Source organism: Hippoglossus stenolepis, chromosome 20 (assembly GCF_022539355.2).
Source record: "Hippoglossus stenolepis isolate QCI-W04-F060 chromosome 20, HSTE1.2, whole genome shotgun sequence".
Taxonomy (NCBI): domain Eukaryota; kingdom Metazoa; phylum Chordata; class Actinopteri; order Pleuronectiformes; family Pleuronectidae; genus Hippoglossus; species Hippoglossus stenolepis.
In genome coordinates this window covers 13,042,878-13,070,559 of record NC_061502.1, presented here as the reverse complement: position 1 = coordinate 13,070,559, position 27,682 = coordinate 13,042,878, and positions in this window count along the sequence as shown.

Here is a 27,682-nt window from a genome sequence, read left to right as displayed (position 1 = left end):
AGAGCTGGTGCATACAGCAAAACCAATTTACAATAGATACACATACAATAGAATGTCAGTGAGAAGTGTTGATATGATGGGTTATAGCAATATCCTTTATTCTTGGGTTTTAACTGCCTTTGCAATTACTGGTGTGTTTTAGAATGGGTTTTAAATTAAATGCTTACACAAACTTTAATATTAAGATGTATAACTTTAAAATTTAAATACAAAATAAATATATAGTTATTTAAATAGATTAAAAGACCAACCATTATCATAATTTATCCATTTATTTGTGTAATCTTAGAAGCCCTGACTGCAAAAAAAAATCTGAATTAACGTTGCTCAGACTGGTTTAAAATCGGCATTAAAAAATCATTTCTGAGTTCACTGAAACACATGTAGACATGTGAACATGCACCCATTGAGTTACATCAGAGCTGATGTGTGAAGAGGAGCACCTCCTAATGCGCTGATTTTTGCACATCTGATGCTATAATAGAGCTGCAACAGCACGTTCTGCACAGTTATGTAACTGGTGTTAATGCAGGGTTTTTTTAATGCCTTTTTTTTCTCACTGTAGGTGTTACATTTTCCTCGTGATGCCAGAAATATCAAGGAGTCATTTTAAGTCGACGGAAGATGATTCAGTGTAAAAAAGAAATGAAAACTTGTTTTGATTTTATTTCTTTACATTTGACCCTTTTTAATAAACTGCAGGTCAAATTAATTTTCTTTTCATTTCAGGTTTTCTAATATTATTTCTCAGATGAACGACGAGGGACTTTTGTGTTGGGCTGAACTTTCACTCCATCGTTTTAAGAGTTCATCCAAATACTCTATCTATATAAAAATCAGATATCTAAACTCAGAATAGACTTTTGTTTTTCAAGCATAATAAAATACGAACTGACAGAAAACCGTACTGCACAGTGGACGTTCTTAGTCTTCTCAAATATGAATGAGATAAAATGAAGATGAATACTGTGCAGCGACCACGCTCAGCCACTGCTGATTGAAAATCACCTTGCCTCTGCACACAGTGTTCGTCCAAACTGGCTGTCGCCTTGTGCTCCTCTCGAGTGCTGAGCTGAGACGCACCTCTACATCTCTGTCATCCTCACACCTCCACGGGCTGGCACCACTTCTATTGCCATCAAGGTCCCACCCAGTCAGCACTTCTGCTCTCAAGATTAATATTTCCCTGCCTCCGGGACTTCAAGGACACGAGAGAGAATGTCGGGATGAGGGATAAAGAGCTTAAGCTTGAGAATACAAGGAGATGTTGGGAAGAGGGGGGGAAAGAGGAAAGGGACTGAGACAAATGAGATAACAGAGGGATAGCCGGAGAAAGGGCATATTGCCGGCTGAGTGCTGGGGAGGCGCCAGGGTAAACGGTGTGGGTGTGACTCGGAGGACACGAAGCTATTCACAAGCATTTTGTCATGTGTGGCGTTCGGGGAGAGGGGATCCAGAAAGCTCTCCGGGGCCGGGGGGGGGGGGCGACCAGATGAGCAGTGATACGACAGCTGTCACATGTCACCTTGAGAGGACGGAGGGAAAAAATGGCGGCACCTCGCTGATGCTCCTGTGAAGTGGCCCAGAAAGACCAGCCTGGACCTATGAAAATACCGCTGCCATTCCAACTCCAACATGAAACTGTGTGGAACAGCTTCTCTAAAGTTTTTAATAAAAGTAATAAGTGAACTTGAAAAGGCACAAAACATACAACTGTAATAAAAATGTACATACAGATGAGGATGTAGAGCATTATTATTAATATTATTATTGTTGTGTTAATGTTGTTCATTAAAGATTCTGCAGGTCACAAAATGTTCTCCATGAGCCATGTAGCTCAGTTGGGGTTAGACTTTGTACATTGATAATTAATGAGTGGAAACTATTCATCAAAGAAGAATGAAATATCTTGACACATTTAACTCAATTAAATATATTTATACATTTAACACAAAATGTAGCAGTTGTTACTCCTATAAACTAATTTCATGATGCAACAAACACGCGGCACATCCCCAAAAAGTTGCTCGTGTTTCTTCTCCTCAGTTCTTTTTAAGTTTGCCCTGTTTACTAACCCGTCAGTGGTCACACACCAGCAAAGCTTGTGTGTTTGCTATACACTCATGGCCTAGATAGTCCACTGTGCTTTACCACTAATCACACACACACACCCGTATGCACACACGGCACCAGTCCCTGTAGCCTGAGGACGCTGCAGTTGCCAGGGACTGTTAAGGTCAAATAAGCCGAAGCGACTGATGCAGCGACCTCGACCAGTCTCATCTGCTAGCATGGCATGAGCAAGTAACAACAATTACCCTCCAGTTCACTCCGACAATTACTAACAAGCTGCGTTCGCATTATGCCGGCCCACTGCGCCGCAATCGCATCGACTTCCCCCACTTCCTCGCTCTGACTACGAGGCGTCCAGTTCAGGAAGTGCTCTCGTCTGAGGAGGCTGTTTATGTTGGTGATGTCACTTTCAATCGAGCTGCCTTTGCCTCTGCAATTATCCACGGCTGTGGCCTTTTTTGTTTCTGCGTGTAATTCCTCTGTTCCCTTGGAATCAGGCCTCCGTCTGTTGCTTTCCAGCCCTTTTGGGAGCAAATGAACGGATTGCAGGTTTTAATTAGAACAGAACAGAGCTCGGGTTAGGACGGCCACCGTTGGTCTCCTCCTCTCCATCCTCCGCTCTTTACAGCCGCCGTAAAGCTCTAATCGTCGGGGCATTCCTGGTGCCGGTCTGTGTAACTGGATCATCTAGTATTAACTCTTCCTGCGGTCTGGAGTTTATTAAGCAGATGATTTCTAATCACGTTTGTGATGTCAGAAGAAAAACCTAAACAACGGAAGGCGTAAATTCATACTTATATCACCACCATGTGTTTTGAATGGGTCTCGCGGGGGGTCACGGAACTCACCCTCTTTACTTGAGGCCATAAATAAGAAGAAAGGAAAAAAGCATGAGCATAAATCTTCCAGACCACACACGAAGAGAGTTGGGGATTTTCAAAGCTGTCCTTTTTTCAAATGTATTTATTTATTGAATGGATTGTGACACTGAACTTGATTCCAGAAGGGGCTCGGTTTCTTGTATTAACCACCATCAGGTTGTAATAACGTTTGTTGACAGTACGAGCAGAGATTTGTTTTTTTTTAAATGCGTATCCTCAGCTGAACTGAGCTCAGCGGTCATGTGATGCGATGCTTTATAATAGCAGGGAAAACTGTACCTGACTCAATGGGTTATATATATACACAATTGAAATCCAGTAAAACCAGTTGGAGTTGTTTCTTGGTTTTCTTTTTCTAAACTCACCGATATAAGAAAACGTCCGCACAGTTTCTCACCTCCCTTCGTGCAACGACTACACTTCCTTCACGGCCGTCACTCAGGCTTTGTTGTTTTTAGTCTTTCTCTCACCTGTCACTAAATGTTGGCGTTGACGCGTGAACCCGTTTTTTGTACATTTCTCTGGAAACTTTCACTTCACTTCACAGAATTCACACAATTTGCCGCAGCACTTTGAACTGTGCGTGACTGTCCAGACGTGTGGATGACGCTTGCTTGTTCTGCACGGCGTTGGGAGATGTTTGAGGTCAGGGTTGTGGGCCCAGCCCCTCCACTCCCATCCCCCAAAAAAACATTATCCAGATAATCCCGTCTCCTGACCTCCTCTTGTCCGAATCTTTTAGTGTCGCGTCCCCACAGCGTCCTGAATCTGCCTGAGATTACTGACGTGCACGGGACTATTTGAGGACAAGACAGATGTTAAAGTTGAAAAGTTCAGTTCGGAATAAATCTAAAGACGCAGCTGTCAACAACGCTGTTATTGTTTAAAGGACCTGCAGCAGAGCATAGCTTTATGTTGGAGTCTGGGAAGGAGCCAAACAATAACCAGATAAAATGCCTAAAGCTCTATGACATCACCAAAAATGGGCCGACGATTCTGTCCTCGCGTATAAAACGATCTGTTAACGATGAGGGCGAATGTACAACACGGATTCTGTGTTTATAAAACACTGTTTTTCGGTGAAGTTCTCATGTGTATTGTTGTGGACAGGGTAAGTGAAACAAGCCAGAACAGATTTCCCTGTTGTTGCCGTCTCTGTTTCTCTCCCTGTGTGTTTAGAGGGAAGCTGGACAGCTGATTTACATTCCAGCGAGATTCACTGGAGTGTGAAGGCACTTTGGTCGAAATCCGCCATGTGGAGTTCAGAATCTGTAACACTATGTCATCGGGATTTTAACATGGTGTCTTTGACAACCGTTACAAATTTCTTTTTTAAAAATATTTATCATCGTCATCATCATGCCTCTCCCTTGGATACTTGCACTTGAGGAGCGGCGACTCAACGCGATAGGTGTCCACTGAGAACAAATTCATCAAGACCCTTGGGAAAAGGCGAAGAAGAAATGCAAATAGAAGAGATTTGGCACTGTCTTGTTTCCTCTGGAAGCTTTTGGCTTGTACGAGCTTCTCTGCGTATAGACAAACCTGTCGTGGACGTTTTTCCATAGATTCCTTTACCGACGGTCTTTGAAATATGCCACCAGGAGCCATCTGACAAACCTTATGCTTAATCATTATTGACAGGTCAGAGAGAGATAGTCTGTAGAGATGGACATGTTTCCAGATTTTTGCATCCACCTCAATTCATGTCGTGCTAGACACACACCACCACACGTTGGAAATGGTGTAATTTCTGGTGCACGGCACCGTACTGCAGAGACGGGAGCGGTGAGCTTTAACAAACAGAAAGAATTGAAGTGTGAGTGAACATATTTGCCCCAAATTAACCTCCAGTTTATGGGAGTGAGGCGCTGTTTTGTTTCAGATTGCAGCCTTATAAGCCGTGAACAGTCCATTTGTCCATTTGGAGTTAAAACAGTATGTGGCCCTGAGAAGTGCTCTCCACATTCTTAGAGCTAAGTAAACACGGATCACTCAGGAAGTGTCTCTCTGTGTGTGTGTGTTTGTGTGTGTGGTGACCTTGTTTTCACCGGGTAACGGTTCAGAGAGAGAATTTGAGGACCCTGTTTATTGGTTCTGTTGTCTATTGGTGCTTCAGGGCTGCCAGCTCATTATGCAGCCCACAGAGCTCCCTGGAGGCTCCCTCTCTTCACCCTTTGGTTTCTGCCAGTGGTTCATGTTTGTTTACTTGTTTGTGTGTCGGGACATTCAAAGACGGGCACACGGATTCGTCACCAGCAATCAACCGCTTTGATCACGTTCATTACATGAAAGCACATGCAGGCATATACAGGAGTGCTAACCTGAGCACACTCACATCAAAGTCTGTATCATACATTCAGAGTAAATATACAAACAAAGGGTCAGGGCTGCAAGTCATGATTCCCATTCTCAAACAAAATCTGTGGATCCCAAAACATGGCTCTGTTCTTCTTTGGCCAAAATTGAAAAAAACTTGTAGTATGACACCTGTCTATTGAAAGAGGGAGAGCTGTTATGTAATAAAGAATACAAGGGGGATCCTAAAAGCGACACAGGGCAGAGTTTTCAGATGAGGCTGAAGGGAAAAGGAGTTAATTATGTCAAAGATAAATGGACGGACGAGGAAATGGGTTTGTAGAAATGTCAAATGCACAGGATGGGTCGTTGATGTCATCAGTTCCCTGTGATCGATGGATCTAATGGCAGGACATCTTGTTTCCAGGTTCAGTCAGCATCTGGGCCATTCTGCTTCTAACTGTGAGAGCGTTTGTTGAAGGAAGAAAACACTTGATGATAATCAGCTACAGCCTCACACATTCTGGAGGGCATCCTGCCGCAGCCTGGAATGTTAAACCTTCTCCACAACATCAGCCGCTGCTTTATTTTTAAGCATTTTTATTTCCCTCTATTTGGGTCGGACTTTAATCCTGGAATAAATCTTCAAGCTGTTCAAGGTTGAATTCATCAGCTTTGTCCCGAGTTTCAGCACGAATCACCTTCAGTGTGTTTACAATGTCAATTAATACAAGTTCAGACAGTGATTTCTGCACTTGAGCAAGCAGATCTTCTCAAAGTCAAGGCCATTGGAGACAATGAAGTTAATACATGCAGCGTTTAACACTTGGAAAGTTGAGGCACTAAGTATGTGGCCTGTTTTTATGAGATTCTAAATACGGGACAGGGATTGGGGCCAAATATTTAAGGTCACACAGACTCTGTTTAGACTGCTTTAGTGGGAGGTGACTGCAGGCCGTCAGAGTGAGTTACTTTTCCTGCTGGGACGGTGATTGTCACTCCTGAAGGTCTTTCCTTGCCAAAACTGCTCAAATACGACCAGACTAAAGTGAAAGTAGTCGCAGATATTATATAATACACGGCACAACATGCATGTTTGAATTTGATCTAATAAATCATGCATACCGTGTGTTTGTTGCATGCACGTGTCCGAGCTCATTCCTTGAGCAAATTGGTATCTGAGCCTTTGTATGTGCATGTTTATATCTTCAGCCATTTGTTTCCCCCCCCTGGGTCTCGGTTTATTTACTTCAAATATAACATGGCTGCCACCACAGCCCTTGTATTAAGTGTGCCTGGATGGGTCTGGCACACACCACTGGGCAGTCATCAGGTCAAAGTATTAAATCATGCTCACATAGGCTGTGGCCCACTGAAGCAAAGTCCCATCCCACTGCTGCTTCCTGATTATTTGTATGTATTTATTTAAATGCCAAAACAGAGGAGCATATTTATTTAATGCAGTGTAGAGTTACATGAGGATATCTTTGTAATAACTGAAAGGTGTGACATGGTATGTGTGTTTGACGTCTTGAGTACAGGTGGAGATTAAATGCACTATAATGGACTCTCCTCTACAGACACTAGTATTCTTATCTCAACATTTTTCTTGATGCCCCGTCACTTGGCTTGTGCACTTCATGGATCGCTCTGCTCTCCCAACTGTTTACGACCAGTGTCCACCACACACAACTGTGTTTATGCTGAGGTCCAGAAATAGAGGGGGGGTGTTGAGGGAAGGGGGACACAGATGTCAGACGGGCATCTCTGAGAAAAGACTAAGAGTTTCTCTCTGCCAGCTGGACCCTCCGTTGCCATGGCGCATTCTGGACTTTGCAGTAATTCTGTCTTTCCTTTACAAAACCAGCACAAAGGTTCCTCCACAGTGAGGTGTGAGGTAATTTGGGGATTAAAGCAAAAATAAACTAGAATGGCTCAGTGATGCTCAGACCTCTGCTAAGGCCCAGTATTCTCCTTTAATTCAAACAAAGAAATCCATCCCTTAAATATGGCTAATTTTTTTGTTATCTTTTATTTCATTGATATTCTTGGCAAATAAGCGAAAAGGTAAAATATACAAAAAGGTAAAAAATGCCTTATCTCACAATGTAAAAGAGAGAGATGAAAAATTCCTTGATCCACACCTACATTTTATAAGTTATTCCCAGACGCTTACACATCTGTCAACCAAGTTTCATTGTAATCCATCCAATACTTTTTGCATAAACTTACTAACAAACCAATAAATACGGACGCGGGTGACAATACAGAAATGTGACAAATTTAGTTTTACTCTCTAAATGATAAGTTGCTCACAACACTTTCCAAAAGTGCCTTAAAACATCCAATGAGAGAACATCTTAAGGAGGAATGGCAGAGTTACAGTTATAGAATATATGAAAAGGAACAGATCAAGTTTTTAATCACCATCACTGGTAATCGTGCTCATTTACTTGTATAAATGAGCACACATTCAAATTTTTGTGATTCAACTATGCAGATAATTCCCGAGTAAACACATGAATATAACATGAGGGACTGATCCAAAAAAAGCAAACTAGAGCGTTACACCGTAGCCACTGAGTTTCAGAATCCTGCTTTGTCTTTTCCATCCCGCTCTATTTGTCTTACCTCATTCCTCCTTTCTGTCCGTGAAAGGCTTCAGCCCACCATGCACACACACACACACACGCGCACACACACACACACACACGCACGCACATACACATACAGAGGAAGTCAGCTGAGCCTCTTTAAGCACCAACAGCTGTAATGGTGTGATAAGGTAGCGAAAATCCAAGGCCGGGGTTTTATTTTTTAGGCACGGTCAGAATCCCAGTGCGGTGGATGTCTCTGCGCCACAATGGGCTCATGGCTCCCGAGAACCCATGTTTATCATCTCGGCCCCAAATGAAGATCAATGACACACGCTGAAGTTTCCTGGTCAGCTGCTTTATCAAAGGACATCGGGATAAGACAGAGGAAGACAGATGGAGAGAGAAGAAGGGAGAATATTCCCTCGCAAAATGTCCCCTTTCCCATTTTCCACTGTGCTGTCAGTGATATATATCTCCTGGTGGGCAATATAGTTTGTTTTTCCTCCGTCTGTCTTTTAATCTCAGATCGACTATATAGATAGAGGACACATCAGTTCAGGGAGTGATAAGGAACCCCCCCCAGTGGTGCTCTATCAAGGACGTGGTGCTGGGTGTATATCATCTCTCACCGAGCTGCTCTGTTATCCTGGATTCAAAAGAGAAAAAGGAAGACTAGATTTCTAGGACAGGTAAATAACACAGAAAATACTCCACACCTCCGTACAGCAAACACGCATGTTCAGTGACAAGATCAGGTTTTGGAGGGGAAAGCTTAACGTGTTAATGCTAGTTTGTACTCGAGTAGTTTTTTCTATCTGAAAGGACCTTTACGTTAATGATTCAGCATCAGGTCCCTGCAGCATCCATCCCCACCCCCCCTCGTTTGTCCAGCCCCTTATAATGTGTCTGGATATAGTCTCTATAATTACAATAATATTTTACCGGACACATGCAAACCTGTCCAACGACTCCAACACACATTACACTGTGCGTCCTGACATATTTCAACCCTTCCTGTCTCTATCTCCGGCCGTAATGTTACTCTAATTGCTGCCAATTACCGCACTCGTCACTGGTGGATGGCGAAAAGATTAACGGTGAAATACCGAAGTCATCGGGCCGCTCATTGAACGTGACGCTCCTCTGTCCCAGCATGCTGTTCCCGTATTGATTTCCAAAGGGCGATGCCGCTGATCCATGAAGGCAACATGGTGGCATATATTAGAGCCATTTGAGCCAATTAGAGTGATGTATGTCTCGGCAGCCGGTGGTAGCGTCGTCGTCGGCGACACACTCCGATGGAGACGCACTCCGTCATTTTTTTCATTTTTTAGTAATTAGAAAAACATCACATGCCCTGACAGGCGGGGGGTGGGGGGGGGATAACCCCTGGTACACTGAGATACTGCCACAGAAGTACAGAAATGCAAATACTCAGGCAGAGACGAGTAAACTCTCTTTAATGTTGATTTATGTTGCAGATTACGTTTTAAAACCTCGCATCTATCTTCATTGAAAGGGCTTTGATGTCTCATTTACAAGTCAAATTACAGATTATTTACCTGGCAATATTTAGGATCAGGAACCCGATCGCAGGCTCATGAGTGAGAGCTCCAGCTTTCAGATCACGTTGGAGATGTTTGGCGTCGGCTGGATTACTGGATTTCAGACTGATGTCCACACTAATGCGGATATTAAGCAAAATAAACTTTTTCTTTTGCATTCTCATCCACATGCAAACTCCATTTCAATTCACTGAGTATCCATGTGTACATGTTAAACTGCGCCAGAATCAACAATAACAACAATGGTGGCTATGTACTGATTTCTATACGTTTGCTCAGCAGGTCTAATTCACAGCCGTCTTCTTCGCCCAGAGTTCTTCTCTGGTATTTGACGGATCGTTGATGTAGACTACATCGCCACCTACTGGCCCAGCATGCATCTTCAAGCGTTTGACGTCGTTTTTTTGTCCTCTCGTCTAGACGAACATCTTTATATGCGAAGGACGTGGCGACGGAAAAACTGTGGAAAATATCTGCAGTCGTGCAGACAAGACTTAAAAAGGAGCTTTACTCTGGGAGCCAAGCTTTGTTGGCCTATTTCAAAAATGATTTGGACGGCTGAGAGTTGTTTGTGTGTGTTTGTGATGCACCAACATCCTATTTTACTCTCTAACGCTCCCATGAACATGATCATTGGCGCCCAGTTAAATCCCTCCCTACAGAGTCACATACAGATAAACAGCAAGCTGGTGCTATACCTCTGTGTATGTACGCCTTTGTGTGTCTGTGTTACACACGTGTTTGTGAAATGAGAAACTGACTACCTTCTATTCTCCTTAAACAGTGGAGCTTGACTGAGGTAGACTGAGGAGGAAAATCAAACATGATAAACCAACACGTAGACAGCAGCTCCTGTGTGGTTTCCTTAGTGAGACCCGAGCAAACACACACACACCTTTCATGGATGACATGAGTGTGTGTGTGTTTCGTTAATGCAAATACATGCAGTGTCTGTGTACAGCACTGGACAGAGTGACAGCAGAGGAACACCCGAAAGGATTGACTCCCTTCAAACTCCAGCTCTGTCGCCACATTTTCTTTGGTTCATCTCAGTCGCACATGAGCTGATGGAAGGGAAGATGAGATGAGGTGTGGGTGGAGGGGGGGGGGGTACAGATACTGTCCTCACTGTCTTCTCCGTCGGCTCCTGCATGACACACAGCAGACCAAGACAGATGAAAGAAGCGAGCTGCAGGGAGAGAGATGAATTATGAATGTCAGTCACTCCGAAACCATATGAAGCCATTTTGAAAAAAAAATAAAAAAAGTGAGACGAGCACCTCAGTTCCCCGTGTGCACACGGACTCTATCCAAGCGGCTGATGTGTTGTCCTATAACTGACTGTCCCGGCTTGATGAGCAATGCTCTTCCCCCATTTGCTCCCAATTTGTAGTGACACTGTTGTTCTTGTTAACTCTCTTTGCCTCCAAGTGAGACATGCTCTACCTTTTCACTGTGACATCTTGTAGCACCACTGTGCAGGAGCTCTGTTGAGCTGGTGCTTCAACAGGAGCACCAAACGACGCCAGCCTCCCCCCCCACAACCACAGCTTAAAGGGATAGTTCACCCAAAAATGAAAACGCACTCATTATCTAATTAACGCTTTTGGAGTTTCAGGGGTAAACAGCGTTGCAGCCAAATCCAATCCAATAAAAAAAAAAATGGTGACCACTTCTTCAAACGTATAAAAACAACAGAAAGATGCCTCCATACTGCTCCTGTGGTGTCATCCACATCTTTTAGAGAATCGGTCACCATTTACTTCAATTGTCTTGGATTTAATGTTTTTTTACTACTCCTCTTTTAGGCTACTGCAGAAGTAACTGCACAGGAATACAGTTTTGAGTACTTCAAGACTAGATGAGGTCCGCGGATATTGTACCGATGACCTTGTTACAGAGTGAGACTGAAACCTGTAAACGCAGAGGAACAGAAGCAGGCTCCTGGGATGATGTGTGTCTCTGTGTTTCCTCCGGATGACATATTAAATCACAGCCGTGCACCCTCCTCTAATAGAGTCACTGTGTCCTGTTCCATCTGTTTACCGCTGCTCTATCTGCCTCTGTGTGACTATCTGCGGAGATTAGAGCTACTTAGCAGCACCGGCCGCAGCTGGTTCAGATCATACTGCTCGATATTAAAAGTCCCACATTCAGGGACGAGGCGGACAAGTGCTGTCTGTGTGGGCAAAGCCTGACGTGGCCAAAGAACACATGGGTCTATTTAAATAGTGACAATACTGGATTCTTAGAGCCTGACTCATGAGTCAAGATTAAATAAACCTGAATAAAACCATTACCCTGACCTCAACCACTTAAGTTTAGTTCAGTGTCTGATATAAACAGTATTGAACCCACTCCCCTTCATCGATTTGTAGTTTTTCACAGTCCGAGGTGTTTATGCACCTTTTCAATAGTTTATGGTGTTGTTAAATATCGAATTATACTAAGGGTTTTCCAGTTTATTGGAAACTGGACAAACCTGCATTTAATGTATTTAATAATTAACAGAAGGTTTGTCACAGTAGCTTAATTCTGTTGCTTGAGAAGAGCAAATGGTGGCTCACTGAAAACGACCAAAGTTTAAATTAAACTTCCTTGTGGTAAATCGATCGTTCAAAAACCACAAATTTGTCCTAAGCCTATAACGTCCTTATGTTACTTTTGTAGCAATAAGATTACATATAAACATTGTATTATAATGGTAAAATCGACTGTAAATCCACATTCAAAAGCTGATATTTAAAAAAAACTCTCTGCATCCCTGAACATCCGTGTTGAAATGATCTAAACTGAAGCCTCCACCGTCTTCTTGCTCATTCCTTCTCTGGGTCTCCCTGATCTACACAGATCCCGCTTCTCTTAAAGACACAACACCAAAGGGGGTTTTAATCATTGGTAATTGAAGACCCTGCTGGGAGTAAATGAGCCTTAATCTGACCGCTGAGTGTGCACCATTAGCACCGGGGGCTTAGGCGTTTGGATGGCACATTGAGCACGACGTGGATAGAAGCGGGAGTTCTAGAACGCTCTGTGGCTCTGCTGCGGCGCTGGAGAGAGTCGTCCCACGTCTAAGTCGTGTACATCCTGTCGTGGAAACTCATCACGAGATTTGAAATAATGAGCTTCTCAGACCGGAGTTGTCTTTAGAGTCAGCAACATGGCTCAAAGTGCAACAACAAGAGAATTAAAAAGGAGGGTTTTTATACAACGTGATGAATGGGATACAGAACAGAAAGCAGACCCAAACCGTCTGCTGTCTGGCACTGTTATAGAAAGAGGAATCAAATCCAGCACACAGTTGCACAAATAAAGGTCAACAGGAGGTGGAAGACACTGATGTTGTATCAGCTAAGTGCACAGAAAATAGTCAAAACAGTAATAAGACATTGATCAGTGGAATTTTCCATTACAATCCCCTGTGGGAATCTTCATTATGATAAACCCACCTCCGATAAGCTTGTGGGTTAATGCTTTTAACTTCATTCTGCTGTGGTCTTCATCAGTTCATTTAGTTAATTGTTGATCATATCACTTATCATTTTAAATCCCCCTGGTTACTTTACTCTTTTACTCTCAGCTGAGAATTATTTTCCTTTGTTACACAGCTAATACATTTTCAATTCAGAGTTTGTGGCGTATCTGCCTTTTGTGTGTGCACTGTCTGAGGTGAAACCCTTCTGACTTACTTCCCATTTGACTGATAAGCCCGGAATTTATATTTCTCTCTTCTGTACCTCGGCTGGTGAAGAACAGGCCTGAAGAAGAAAAAAAGAACAAATCTAAAGATGGAGGGCAAGTTTGAATTAAAAGATAAGAGTTCTCCAAACAATGTTTATTTCATTTTCATCCTGTTTTGAAAAGGTTATAATAAAGATAAGCCTGTCATGTCTGGGAATGTGGCTGTTTGAACAGATTCAAAAATAATGTACTTTACAAATACAGAAACTCATAATGGAAATACCTCTATGGGAACCCTTAGCAAATATGCAGCTAATAATATTCAGTGTTCACACATTGTAGTTACCTTCCTGCGGGGATCAAAACGTCATAAGGTGTGTGTGTGTGGGGGGGGGGGCAGGCAAGGCAAATGTGTGCCTATCCTCCGGTAGTAGAAGTTGTGTGAGTGTCTGTACACCTTCCACATGACTGCCTGTGTCGGGCTAAAAGCTTTACAACTAAAAAACTGTCACCTTCACAGTTTCCTAACAACACTTCCACTTTAGAAGATAAAAGCAGCACCCACAACATCCAGGTTAACAGGTGCTGCAGCCAAATATCAACGGAGCGCAAACTGTAGACGATTTGATCCTGACATTTATTCGGAGCCACACAAAATTGCACAAATTGCACACATATTACTACCCTAAACATGTCTGATATTTTCCATCAAGATGCATGAACAATTACTTGGGAAAATGATGATAATGGTAAAAATTGCCCTATTTCGCATTATTAGAGAAAGAAGTGAAAATAAATTCCAGGATACGCTCTCTTGTCCGGATCTATACCAAAACTGAATGGGTTCTTTCTAAGATCCACGACTTATCCACTGGGAAATTGGTTATAATGTCAAGAAATGCCATAATCTCGCAATGTTAAAGATATTGAAAATGCATTTCTGGATACACCCCTTAGTCTGGATATGCGCCACTATTTAAAGGGGTCTTTTTTTTGGGCCCTCCTTATTCCAAGTAAGAAAAAATCCATTCAGTGGTTTTTGCTTAATCCTGCTCAGAAACTAAGCATCCAACCTACAAACTGGAATTTGGAGCGGCCGTCCTCTTGGATTCAACCCAACTGCATGAAATTTCAGATTTCAGTTCCCTAAAGATGTCTGATATTTTTCATCACGATCCACAAATGATTGCCTGCGATATCGGTTTTAATGTCAGAAAAAGCCATAATCTTGTAATGTTAAAGAAAGTGAAAATAAATTCGTAGATTTCCCCCTTTATCTGCCCCTAAATTTACATAACCACCTGGGCTGATTGTAATAAACACACTTATCTTCTGCATCAGTTCAATCAAGTCATACCGGTACACACTATTGAATGCTGTTGCTCACATGTTCAATGTCTCCAGTCTAGTGAACCGATCAGATAAAGGTGGATTTCCTGAACCTGGAGGTGACATTGTCAGGGTCTCCATGGCGATTCAGCCTTTTCCCAATATGAGGGGGTTGACAGTCTGTTCACACTTACAGACGAGAATTACCAAAATCCACAGAGGAAGCTTATATATCGACGACGGCAACAACCTTCACATAGATTTTGCCCCCTGCTGTTCACATCCTGTCTGAATGGATGAGATTTCCTCCGAATTAACCATAGAGCCGGCATTGACACGCCGCCGTTGTTTTGCTAATGCGCAGAAAACAAGCCGTGTGTTCTCCCATCAAAGCCGAGCCGCGGCAGCGGTAATAAACCATAATGAGCGACAGCATATTGCAGTTTACCAGACATTGTGTGCGAATGTGAGAGCAGCAGCCTCTGTTGAGGAAAAGGCAACGGAACAGAAGCTGTAAGGAAACTGTGACATGTCTTTCACTAATTCCCCGTTGTGATTAACAACTCAGTGTTTGTCTGCGTTCATGCCATTTGTTGTGTGTGGGTGTGTGTGTGTTTTTATCAATGCACTTCTTCACTGTAGCTTGTGATGATGCATGTGCACACGAACCCCATGGTCACAAACGCTTTGTATTCGAGGTGAGATAACGATTCGGAATAAATGTAGAGAAGAAAACAACATTTTGATGTCTTTGTTGTTTGTTTTAGCGTCCGTCTGTTGTGTTGCATTTCTCAGGTCTCCTTCATTAATTCTGTTCATAATGTCCCCTGCCACAGAAGACGGCACAGAACGTCGGTAGAAGTGAAAAATGAAATGGAAAAGCAGTAATCTATTGTTTTGTATGTGATATATCTAAGTAATGAATCAGAGTTATTCTTTGCTTCGCTCTGGAAAGTTCCCTTTGAAATATGGCAGGGTAAGACAAACAAAGGGCATTATTCATTTGTATGGTTCTTTTTGCTTTCAAACCGTGTCGCTCTCATCGGTGCCATTATTTCTACCTCTGCCAAGGAGGTTATGTTTTCATCTGAAGAATGACCCAAGGAAAAAATCCATTTTATGTTGGTGTGGATTCGGATCAGGAGGCAGATCAGGGATATTATTTTCTCTTTTTTCAACATTGTGACAAAGGGCATTTTTCTACATTTCAGTTGATTTCTCAGAAAATGATTCATGGATCTTAATGGGAGAAAACAAATCCAGTTTAGGGAACTGATATTTATGAGTGTGTGCAAAATAAATAATATTAAATGTGGTTTTATAAGAGGACTGTTGGGGTCTTAGATATGTCTTCACCCCTATCTGCTCGTTGTTTATCAGCAGGCTTATGCAAAAACTACTGGACAGATTTCCATGAATCTTGGTAGCAGGATGGGACATCGGCAAAGAAGGAAGCCATTTCATTTTGGTGCAGATCTGGACAAATGAGTGGATCTTTCACTTTCATTAATATTGCAAGATAGGGTGTGTGCTCCACTGACTGCCATTCTGATTTGTACGTGAAGTAATATGGAAATTCTAATATTAGAATTTTTCAATCAAAACTAAGCCCAAATAAAGCTGGTGACTGACCTTTCCGCCTCTCGGCTCTCCCTGCAACATCGCTGACCCCGTAGTGTTAGTGGTTGTGACCCGATGGCGGATTAGCAGCTTCTCAGCCGGCTCGGCTACGGATTGGGATTGACTCAGTACTCTGACCCATCCTCTTACTGCTAATTGGTTAACCCCCTAATCCAGCTGGCGGTCAGCAGCAACACTCTCCAAAGGCAGCTTGGCTGTTTGGCCGAAGCTCAGCCTGCTGCGCCAGGGAGCTGCTGCCAGGCCGAGTGTCAGTACATTAACAAGTGGTGAAAACACTGGTACTCGGTTGACACATTAGTGTGGGAGGACTGTTGTAAACAGTCAATTTATACCGCAGCACTTGTCAGACCGGGCACGGAGCCTCTGTGATGGCTTGAATGTTTTGCAGTCGAGTCATTTTGTTTGTTGTTGATTATCCTAGCCCTGTGTTAATGATTCACAAAAACATCTCCAGGACCATTTTTGATGCTATCACCACCAGATATAACAAAACGATGCGTGTTCTACCTCATTCATAAATCAGCTGTCAAAAAACAGACATTAACTTTGTTGGTACATGAAAAATATCCCTAATACAAGAAATAATAGCTTCCGTACCTGAAGAAACAAAGAGCATCACCTCGATTCAAGTTATCAGCAAATGACTTTTCACAAAGAAATATCCACAGATGAGGATCATGCAGCTGATGCAAATATCATGTTAATCTTTCTGTAAGAAGTGAAGAGGTTTAGTATCTGAGCTCTTAGTCCAGTAACTAATCAATCAGCATAATAGGTTTAACTGTAGCTGCTTTGCTACACAGATACAAATGAACCACAGAGAGGCAAAACAGAATTATTCTCACACCTACACATCTACAGGATACACTGCAAGGCAGCAACCAAGAAGGGAGCAATTATAAACCAACCTGACAGCCTCATCTGTCACAGTTTAGCACATGTCGTGCCACTGACACTCATAGGAAGATATTATGGAAATACAGCCATGAGCGGCTAAAATAACATTTCAAAACCTGGGAAATATTTCATGTTGCATTCACTCCAAACCTGAAGTTAAATTTTGGGAGGGTTGGTGAGGATGAAATGATCCAGTGGCAAAACTCGCAAGAATATCGAAACGTCACGTCAGGCAAAACGTGAGCTCAAATATTTCAACTTGAGTGAAAGCGTCATTTTCATTTCCCAGTGCAAGTGATACCAAATTTGCGTCTCTGCATTGACTTCGTTTTCGGTGTAAACGCAGCATTAGAAGTAGGTGATGAAACTATCAGGAGAGAATGTGTATAACCTACTTTGTGATGATTTAAGTTTCAGTTAAACATTGAAATCTTTTGGTGTAATGCAATAATCATTTGGTTATAACAGCAGTTCCAACAGAAACTGCAAACTCCAAAGTTTCATTTTGCCTTTGATCCTGTAGGACACTGGCAGTAACATTAGAACTGAAAGAGATTTAGTCAAAATTGGTTTACCCACACGGAGAGAATTGATTAGCTTGATTAGATAACGGAGGTGAAGCGGTGGCCATCTTTATTACAAACCTCCCACTGTAAGAAATCACACAGGACAGGTAATCTGAATGAAGACAAACCTCTTCCTCTGGGATCTTAATTACCTCCTGTGTAATCTCATTGTATTACAGTGCGCCGGTGGACGGTCTTTCAGGTTAAACTAACAGCATTAAGCTCAAAGGCAGCAACGTGCCATATGTTCAGGTTACAGCTGTCCGCTCACATTGAGGAGATTTCAGCCGCACGGTCGTCTTTCCTCTCCATTTGTGTCAGGTATTTTCCCCCCAGTGGCAAACTGGAACAAATGTTTCAGGCTAATTGATCTGGTAAATGGAATGGCTGGGGTCATACAACAGGAATTACAGATGAGCCTTTACTACAAGGCAGGAAACGATGGCTGAAGAAGAGGAGGACAAATGAGTGGTCAACGACTAATTAATTGATCTGATTAGATGTATTCGTGTGTGTGTTTTTGTTTGTTTGTGTGTGTTTGTGTGTGTGGGTGGGTGGGTGTGTTTCCATGCACATTTGGATTTCAGCCACTGGCCTAAATGTAGGTATGATGGCTGATGGGATGGATTAGTCAGAGGGAAGTTACAGTAAGTGGTTCTTTAATGGGAAGCTGTGGCCTCATCTGTCAACTCTGGACAGAATCTTTAACCAAGGCATCAGGCAGTGTACACACACAGTACACACACACACACACACACACACACACACACACACACACACACACACACACACACACACACACACACACACACAAACACAAGCTCACTCGTGCGGTGTTGTGTTCAAATAACTGATCAGTCCATTAACAGCAGTGTTTGATTATAAGGCAAAAAATGCAAAATATTTGCTCAAATAAGAATGAGAAAACTGTAAATTGAAGATTTTGACCTTTGGGACTGTTTAAGCAGTTTGAAAACATCCTGACTTCCTTTCATAGACTGAACAGTTCGGTCTCTAGGTTAGTTAGTTTACAGTTCTTCTTCTTGAATCTGTCAAAAACACTTAATCATCAGTCCTATAAGTAATAATCTATCTGAGCAAGGGGAGAGTATGGCAAATTTATTTTCTGACCTCAATGTGTCGAGCCCAGTTCCAGACATTTGGAAATGTTTCCCACTTGCCAGATTTATTATATTTTTTCCAATGTCTCAATTTTGCCGTTTTGCAGGCTGGAAAAACAACAGTGGAGCCAATCACTGTTTTGTACAGTAAGTGAGCTTTAAGTCGGTGATAACATTGTTCTGTGCCAAAGACCAAAAAAAATTGCTTTTTGTTTGGATCCACTCCTAAATGAATTTGGTTCTTTTTGACCTACAACACATTCTTTCATCAGGTTTCGTGGAAATGTGTTGTGTAGTTTTTGCGTAATCCTGCTAACAAACAAACAAATAAACAAACAAACAAACAAACAAACAGACGGGTAAAGACATGACCTCCTTGGCGAGGTAATCAATAATGATGTGGAACAAAATGGCAAACAAACTGTGTATCCTGTAGACCTCCTTTATATTAATGTAAAACGTGTGAATTGAGACACATTTGTTACTATTAGAACATTTATTATTGTCATAAGAAATACCTGCGTTCATCTGCTATATCATGTCCAAATAGCTGCTGTGATGGAGGCTGTAATAGAGCTGTGGGATTTCTCTTCTTAAACCCAGCAGGCTTCACATTTCAGAGCCTGATCCAACACAATATCCATAATTGGCTCCATCACGCTCATCTAAAAGGAGTGCATGCAGCCGTAGCCATCATTTTATTGCACTCATAAACATACTAATCTCAGCTTTCACGCATTCCTCCACATGTCAACAACATGTTTGCTGCAGTCGTTCTCCGCGTAGCTTCTGTTATTCCAGCTCTGGTGATTGTTCATCTCCCCTTGTACCTTTTTTTTTCCTCTCGCAGCTTGAGAACGGTGCAGTTCGCCCCTGCCTCATAATGGAATATTTCATTAGGAAGTCAAAGTGTTTTTTATGCCCCCGTGTCTCTTTGTGTGTGCATGTGTGTACGCCGGCAAGCAGCGGCGAATTGAAATAAACCTGTGCTGATAAATGTGCTTCCTTCAGACCCCCCAAGGCTCATTAAAGTGCTACAGTGCCAGGAGAGCATTTGTCTCTGAGTGGTAAATACACAGCCGAGGCAGAGGAGTGATGGCAGAGCGAGCTGTGTGGTCTCAGTCTCTGCTGGGGGAAGCAGTGCAGGAGGTGGGAGGTGTTTTTACATGGTGTGTGTGTGTGTCTGTGTCTGTGTTCATGCTCTCACACACGCCTTTTCTAATTTTCTCCGCTGAATAATGTGCTTCATTTGAATCCAAGGTCACACTGCCTCTATCAAAATGGATTCAACTACCTGGAGCCCAGTCAATATTAGGTGGAATTAGAGGAATGCAGATTCAAGGGGGTGAAATTGATTTCCGACTGTAGCCTATTCTGCATGGACATGGTTTAATGTGGTGAACACGGCTGCATGCTCTCTGCAAGAGGCAGGGAAGCCTCTCAACTCCGAATTTAGTGCTTTTTATCTTTTTAATTCATGTCAGGTTTTCTATGCTCCTCTGTCAGGGGAACAAAGAATGGTTCAGTATTTTGGGGAAATATTTTTGCAAACTTTATTGTATAGAACAGACAAATATGTTTTTTGGGATGCTGTATAATGTTAGTGCTGCTAGAATAAAACAGAGTAATACAGTGAAAGTGCATATGAATCACTAAAAGGGTTGTTACTTTACTTGGATTAAATAATAATTTACTGATTCAATAACTAATCAAACCAATAATTAAAGATTTGTTCACTTTAATTTCCAAAGTCCCTTTATGCACAGTTCATACACACTGATGACTGTGAAACCCTGCAAGCAACCTTCGATCATCTCGGAGGTTTTGTTCTGGTAAAAATTTCGACTTCTCTTTCCCAAGGAGCTCTCAAGAGTTTGGGCAGCCGAGGTTCAAATCAATTCTTCAAATCATCACCACATGTCTGATGGTAAATTTCCCGACCAAGTCGAGCATAACAGCTGAAGGACACGGCTTAAGTACAGTGGCTTGTCACGGCGAAGAGATACTGTTCCTAGACATACTCTGCATGCCTTTTACCACACACACACACTCACACTCACACTCTCATGGACTCTAACACACAGACACACTTCTAATAATAATAGGGTGGGACGCCTGAGGAATGTGTCCAGGCAAGCAAAAAACATCCAACCGCCGGTTTGGCAGAAACGGACGTCCAAAGTCTTTTAATTTGCCCTCCTGCTATTTTCTACCCTTTTGTGTAATCAGGGGGTTTGTGTATTTCCATGTTTATGGGTGGTGGTGGGGGGGGGGAGACAACGAGCTGCACCTATTTATTCACCCGTCGTTTCAGTCGGGTTGTTGGTGCGTGACTGGGAGACGTGCTCCGGAGGCAACGCTGACTGAAGCAGACACCGCTTGAGGATTCAGCTCGGCTGCGGCCAGGATTCTGTCAATAACGGCCAAACCACAATGCAAAATGAATCCTTGTTTTCTAATAGCAGTACAGAAAGAGCAGGGGAGTCAGATGTGAAGCACTGCAGTCTGCACGATAATGTGATAAAGTCCTGATACTGTTAAATAAAAGTCAAATAAAATATATAATGGAGCGTTCACGACACATTATTGATCCCAGGTCGTTTGGTCGCCCCCCCCTCCCAGAGCTACTATTGTTTCTCTTGCCACACTTTTCCATACCGCACACGTGGAAATGGGTGGAAATGCATGCATGTTACGATATAATTCAGGTCTTGGGTATAATTCAGTTAATTGCACCATTATTTTCCCTTCCTGCCCGAATGAAGGAGGAAATACTTGTGCTGCAGTTGTGTTGCACTCCCAGACGAAAACAGCTCTTGCCATTTTTCATTTCCCCCGGCCTGGTCAAGCAAAATTCATTCCTGTCACTTCAATTCAGTGCTATTTTGCATCGGGAGCAGGGCAATTCAAAGGGACAAGGCCTGCTGTCACAAAATGACAAAATATGCTGCAAAATCTGTTATTACATCGTCAATTTCCTGCCAGGTCACATGTTTTTTTTATAATCGTGGTGAAAATGGGGCAGGACACTTCCATCTTTCTGATCGATTCCTCGTCAGACAACAGGCACCTTTACATATTATTTCATAGCACCTTTCTCTGAGCTGCTGATATCTTTGTAAAAACCGTTTGGACTGAGCATAGAGGGGATTTGTAAGTGTGCGTTTTGATGGTTGTTGAGAGAGACCATTACCTCTTCCCACAGCACACAGTTTATTTTTCTTTCAAAATGGTCTTTGGGATTGAGACCTCTCAGCCTCCATAGACTTTTTGCTTGTGGCACCTTAAATATTAAATAAGTGACTTTGGACATTGATTCTGAATAAGACGTTACTTCCGATTATGATGTTAACATGAGTTGCTAATAGAATATTCCGTTCATATTCCCATTTATATGTTGCAGAGCATAGTCAGATTATGATTCCTGTGAACATTACATCCATCACGTCATACATCCTATCCTGAGATATTTTAATGCACAATGCCACCATAGAGTGTTTTCTTTCTAATTTTGCAAAAGCTGCAGCTCCTTGTTATTTTCACGGCTCGAGACTCAAACCCAGGGCATGCGTCGCCATGCACTTCAGTAACTGCTGCATGTCGATGTCGCAAAATGCTGTGAAAACTCCAAAAGAATGTTTTAATGCAACTAAGACGCACACATATCTACGTGATGCTACACAGGTAATTCCTTTGTTCTTCTCTTATTCTGCGAGTGACCTTATTCGGTTTAAGGTGATCAGAAAATGCTGTTTAAATGTGTCTCATTCAAACTATTTATCTTTTCTTAATCGGGTAAATATTGGAATATCCGTGAACATGTCTCTGTTTACTTGAGACCCATCATATGCATGTCTATGACAATAGTGATATTTTTTGCATATTATGTTTTTCCCTTGTTTTTAAATATTGTTTTTATAATGTGATTGGAGATCAATATATCCACCGAATTGTGTAATTTGGAATTGATAGTAGCAGGTTTACCATATTATGTCTGGATATAGTACCACGTACTAGTACATAATATCCAGTGTCATCCACACCATTCAAACATGGAACCTATAGGTAATGTAGAGGGTCACTGAACTGAAATGTTGTGGTACTAATACATTATTTCGGTCCTGCTCGACCTTTCTGTTAAACCGGAGCACCACGGTTCCCCTCTGACCGGCTGTATCTTGGACACCTGATGTTAAGTCCATGTCTCTTCCTCCAAGCAAGCTCTGAACTTTTCTCAGGGTCAGCGGGCGGAAAATATGTCTTACCTGGTAATCTCCTCCACCTGGCTAATTCTCCTTGGCGGGTCCTCCTCGCTGGAGCACACTTATCTGCTTAACCTCTCATGGCTCACTTTAATCACAGCCCACGAAACCCGGTGGCCTTTGTCTGGAGTCGGTGTTCTCAACCCAACCACAGAGGTCCAGCGTCCTTTCCTGTTACCGGCCATTTATCAATTTGACACTAACTAATGCCCCGGGCCCTTCCTGTGTCTGCTGCGCCGAGGAATTCTAGCGACCTTTTTTTCCCCCCCAGCCAAACTTCCAGCTCAGCAGGACAGGTGCTGACGTCGGCCTAAAGGTGGTTGATTCACTATGATCAATAATCCATTATTAGCGCTAATGTACTTATTACAGGCCCCGGGGTAAGGCCTTTAACAGAAGAGCAGGGGGTGCACAATGGAGCTAGAAAGCATGGGAGGGACAAATGGTGCTGAGTAGTGGAGGATAAAATTCGAATGTAATGTTTCACTAAGTCAGCTATACTGAAAACTGTGCAGCTGGAAGTCCACTTAGCATTAAAGTAGGGTTGAGGGGGGGGGGGCTTTGAAATAGTGAAGAAAGTCTTAAACTACTCCTGTAGCCTTTTCTGGGGTGCTTCTGCTCCATTGATGGCTGTGCTCTGCTGGAGTTTGCATGTCCAGTGGAGGTCGGCATGAGCTTTCTCCCACAGTCCAAAGCCATGCAGATAGGGGTTGGGTTCATTGGAGGCTCTAAATTGACCGTAGGTGTGAACGTGAGAGTGAATGGTCGTTTCCCTCTGTATGCTGGTCCTGTTCTGGACTGGCGACCTGTTCATACCCCGCCTCTCACCCAGTGTCAGCAGGGATCGGCTCCAGCTTCCCCAGTGACCCTCAAAAGGATAAGCAGTATAGATAACGGATGAATAAATGGTTTGATAATTGTTGGTGAGATGGATTTTTGAAGTTTCTATGCATGTTTTTTATATTCCTTGACAGTCATGTTTGCCATGACTCTGGGTTAGCATTGGATTATATTGAAACAGTGGAATCCAGCTTCGAGTAAAGAGCAATTTACTGACTTTTCAATGCTGGATTTACAGTATTTGATACTTAAAGTTACTCCAGTTTAATTGTCACATGGAGTACTTCTGCTCAGTCTGTGAAAAGCGTTCTAACGACTGAGAAAATAGCAAGGTGTCGTCTCGAAAATGGCAAGGTTTCTGGCTTTAGACTTGAAAGTTTTAAAAAAGCTAAAGATTTAAGATATGAACTTAGGCATTTTGCAGAAAAATGTAAAATGCTCTTTTTTCTCCCCCCCAAAAATTATACCCAATAAATATGTCTTTGAGAAGCAAATCAGTACCTTCAACAGTATCTGTTTTATTTGTGACCCTTAATCAGCTTTTAACTCTATGACCTCAGTTCCTCTGGGATGCTGATGGTACCACGGAGGATTATAGTTTTTGGTGTTTGGGCATCTGCCAAATCTTGTGCCCGAAACCAAGGACGGTCATTATCATGTCATGAGCTCCGCACCCCCTTGAGAATCACAAGAGGAGCATGAAGCTCAAGATGTCTGAGTTGCCTGTGGTAAACCTCAGCCAGGAGGTCCCGGTGTTCTTGGCGTTTCTGCGCTCCTCCTTGTGTCTTCCTGACACCATGCCTGGGCAGAGTAGAACACCATCTGTTGTTGTCGTGGAGACAGGAACAACCCCCGGGGTCCAGAACATGTCCCTTGCCTCCATGATCAGTCAGCGTAGGTAAAACACAGGTCCGGGATCAACAGGTACAGTGTTTATCTTGCACGTTGTCTGATGTGAGTTGATCAATGATGACAAATAAAAGCACTTAGTGGGAATTAATGAGTCAAAACTTAAAGGGAGGAACAGATTTAGGAAGACGTAGGTGAAGCGATGTGAAAAATATTTTTTTTCTTGGCCGTGTGCCGTCCCTCAATGAATCAAGAAGGAAACAAAAGAAAATAACTTCCAACGTGCGAGACGCTGTTTTTCTCCACCGTCCCTCATTTCTACGCAAGGCCACATGTGGCTATAGTCTCCGTTCCCCCTCCTGCCCCCTCCCACCGCTGTGCTCTGGAGGAATATGTAATGCTGTTGCCCTTGCCGTCTGTATGGATTGTGAATTCCAGTTATAGCGCGTGAGAAATCATTGATATTCAGAGCGCGCGGCACAAGTAGCGGATATGGCGGCGGAATCGACATGCACAGGTTTATTGAAACACTCCTCTCATTCTCTCGGTAATTGCTCTCGCTCTCGCCGCCTCTCTTCTGCTTCCTTCTTTCTCTCCGTCTCCCGACAGTACGTCTCTCAATTTGTTCTATCTCATTGCTCGTTCCTTTTCCCCTTTCTCGTCCGTCTCCTACTATTTAGCACATTCTCCCTCCGCTGCACCGATTCGCCCATCTTCGCTTCTCCTTTACCTTCCTCTTCTGCTTCCTTTTCTCTATCGTCATCTTCATTGTCATTCTCGCCACCCTCACCTCAGTCGCAGCCCTCACCTGTATGATTGGAGTGGAGGGTAACTGAGATTCCATCAGGGCTCTGATGAATAGGTTATGCAGATGTCACTGACACCACTGCTCTTCATAAATGCGCGGCTTATTAACCGCCTCATCTGCAGCTCGCACGTATGGATAAGGCCTCAGGTTCATATCACCTAATTGGCTCTTAAAGTATACGGAATCTTACGCCGTTCAATGTAACGTCACAGCAAATGTATGCAAATCACATCTTTGGGTCATGTGCCGAATGCCGCCCTGGCTCGTGTGTCTGTCTTTCAGAGCAGACAGGTATGTGTCCACAGCTTCAACCCTTCCTCTGTCACAGCTCAAACAAACAGGAGCAGCGCGGCATTGTGTGAATCACCTCCCGTGTTGCTTTTACTCATTTTCCTTGTACCACAGCGCCTTTTATACTCGTAATGTAGTGTTTGCACAGCATAGCTCTCGGATTCTGACCGACCCAGATTCTCACTTTGTGTTTTCTCAGGCTCTTTCTTTCTTGGCTCTCCCAAAGAGACTGCTAACAGTGTGTGCGTGTGTGTGTGTGTGTGTATGTCTAGTTTCAACACACACTGCTGAACCTGATACTCGGTGTAGTCAACCTTGCTCTTCTCACTTCCTCCCCTCAGTGGTCGAGGTGATGCAGAGTTCACTGGATGGAGGCGGCGCTGGCTTGTTAACAAAGACGGAATTATGAACGGCGGTTTCCTCGCGCCGACGGGACGAGGCTGAATCTCACCCTCGCCAGTTTAACCTCATAATCATCTGAGGGCCGTGGAGAATCATCCTCTTTATGCTACTGTCCTATGTGGTGTAGCAGGAGCCAGAGATAAGAGTTAAAAAAAAGAAGTGGGGGTGCAGCTCGTGGGCGTCTGTGATTCGTCAGCGTTAAGAGCGAGTTTGCGGCTCGACATAAATAAATATCAATATATGTTACGTTCAACATGGCGCCTGGCAGCATTGCTGTAGGATAAGAGATGTCACTTCTTATGCAGTGGAGGTCCGCCGCTATATGCTCGTGGTCACCTCCAGATGGCCGAACGCCGAGACACAGTTTGACTTGGCTTTGCTCAATGATGCATGTAAGCCACATTGACCACCAGCGAGATCATCTGACCTTGCATCCCACTGCCCTGTCTGTGTCACTGCCCGTATTTATGAGGGGGTTTCCAGACAGCAGCACGTGCTTTGTCACCATGTATTTACCTTTTTATTTATATTCAGGATGCTGTAAAATCTTCATGAAATGGCAGATCAACATCAAGCGCTTACAGAGGTTACTTTTGCTGCAGACTTCAGGAAGTAATGAGGTGGGAGACAAAAGCTGAGGGTAAAGAGGGTTGGTTTCGGTGCTGAGGAACGGGAGGAGGTTAAAGGCAGGATGAGAGTGAGTGTGATGGCTGATGGGTGGATGAGGAACGTGTGTAGGGAGGCATGGAGGGAGAGCTGAGGGGCTCTATCTGCCTGCTGCCTCTCCCCGCGGGAACAGCTGTCTCTCAGACTGCAACAGATGTAGATTCGCAGGGGGGGTCTGACAACTCCTTCGGGTTTTCTTCCACTCCTCTCTCTCGGCTGAGTAAAGCATATATCTGTGTCACTTTTGCTTAAATTTCATGTTGTGAGAATGTTTTTTTACCACAGGAGTAATTATTCACACTCTTTTCACAGTGTCATGAAAACATATTGAGCAGCTCCCCACCCAGCCGCGATTTCTGATATTTGTATTTCTGGCTTTCGCTCGTCAGTGGTCGATGCCGCAGGAAAACACTCTCCGCCCCTCTGCCGTAGTTTATTGTTAATCGCTACTGTGTACTGATACTAGAGGGTCCTGTAATGAACAGTCTAAATTTGATCAGTCCAAGGCCCTTCTTGTGGAAAGACATGTTTTCAATTATCGTGTTTCTGTTGAACCCCCGAAGGCTTCTAATGGGTAATAGATTGGAGTTGGCTGGTAAGAGATCGTCTGGCTGCCTGATTTTGTTTTGATTAAATAGTGGATATGGAGGAAACTGAATGTAATCAATTGTCTGGGTCTAGAGAATACGACACTCAAAAGTTGTGCACCGACTAATAAAAAAAATGATGCTTAAATGTGTTAACCCAGTCAGATGCAATAAACGTGTCCTTTCTAAACTGAATGACAATGCCACAGAGTAAATGTGCTTTAAATAACCACAGCTTGTATCAGATTTAATACACAGTCTAATCACCTGTGCAGAGGAGGTTATGTGTCCACCCCTGTCCATCTCTGGGTGGGTTGGTTTGTTTTTT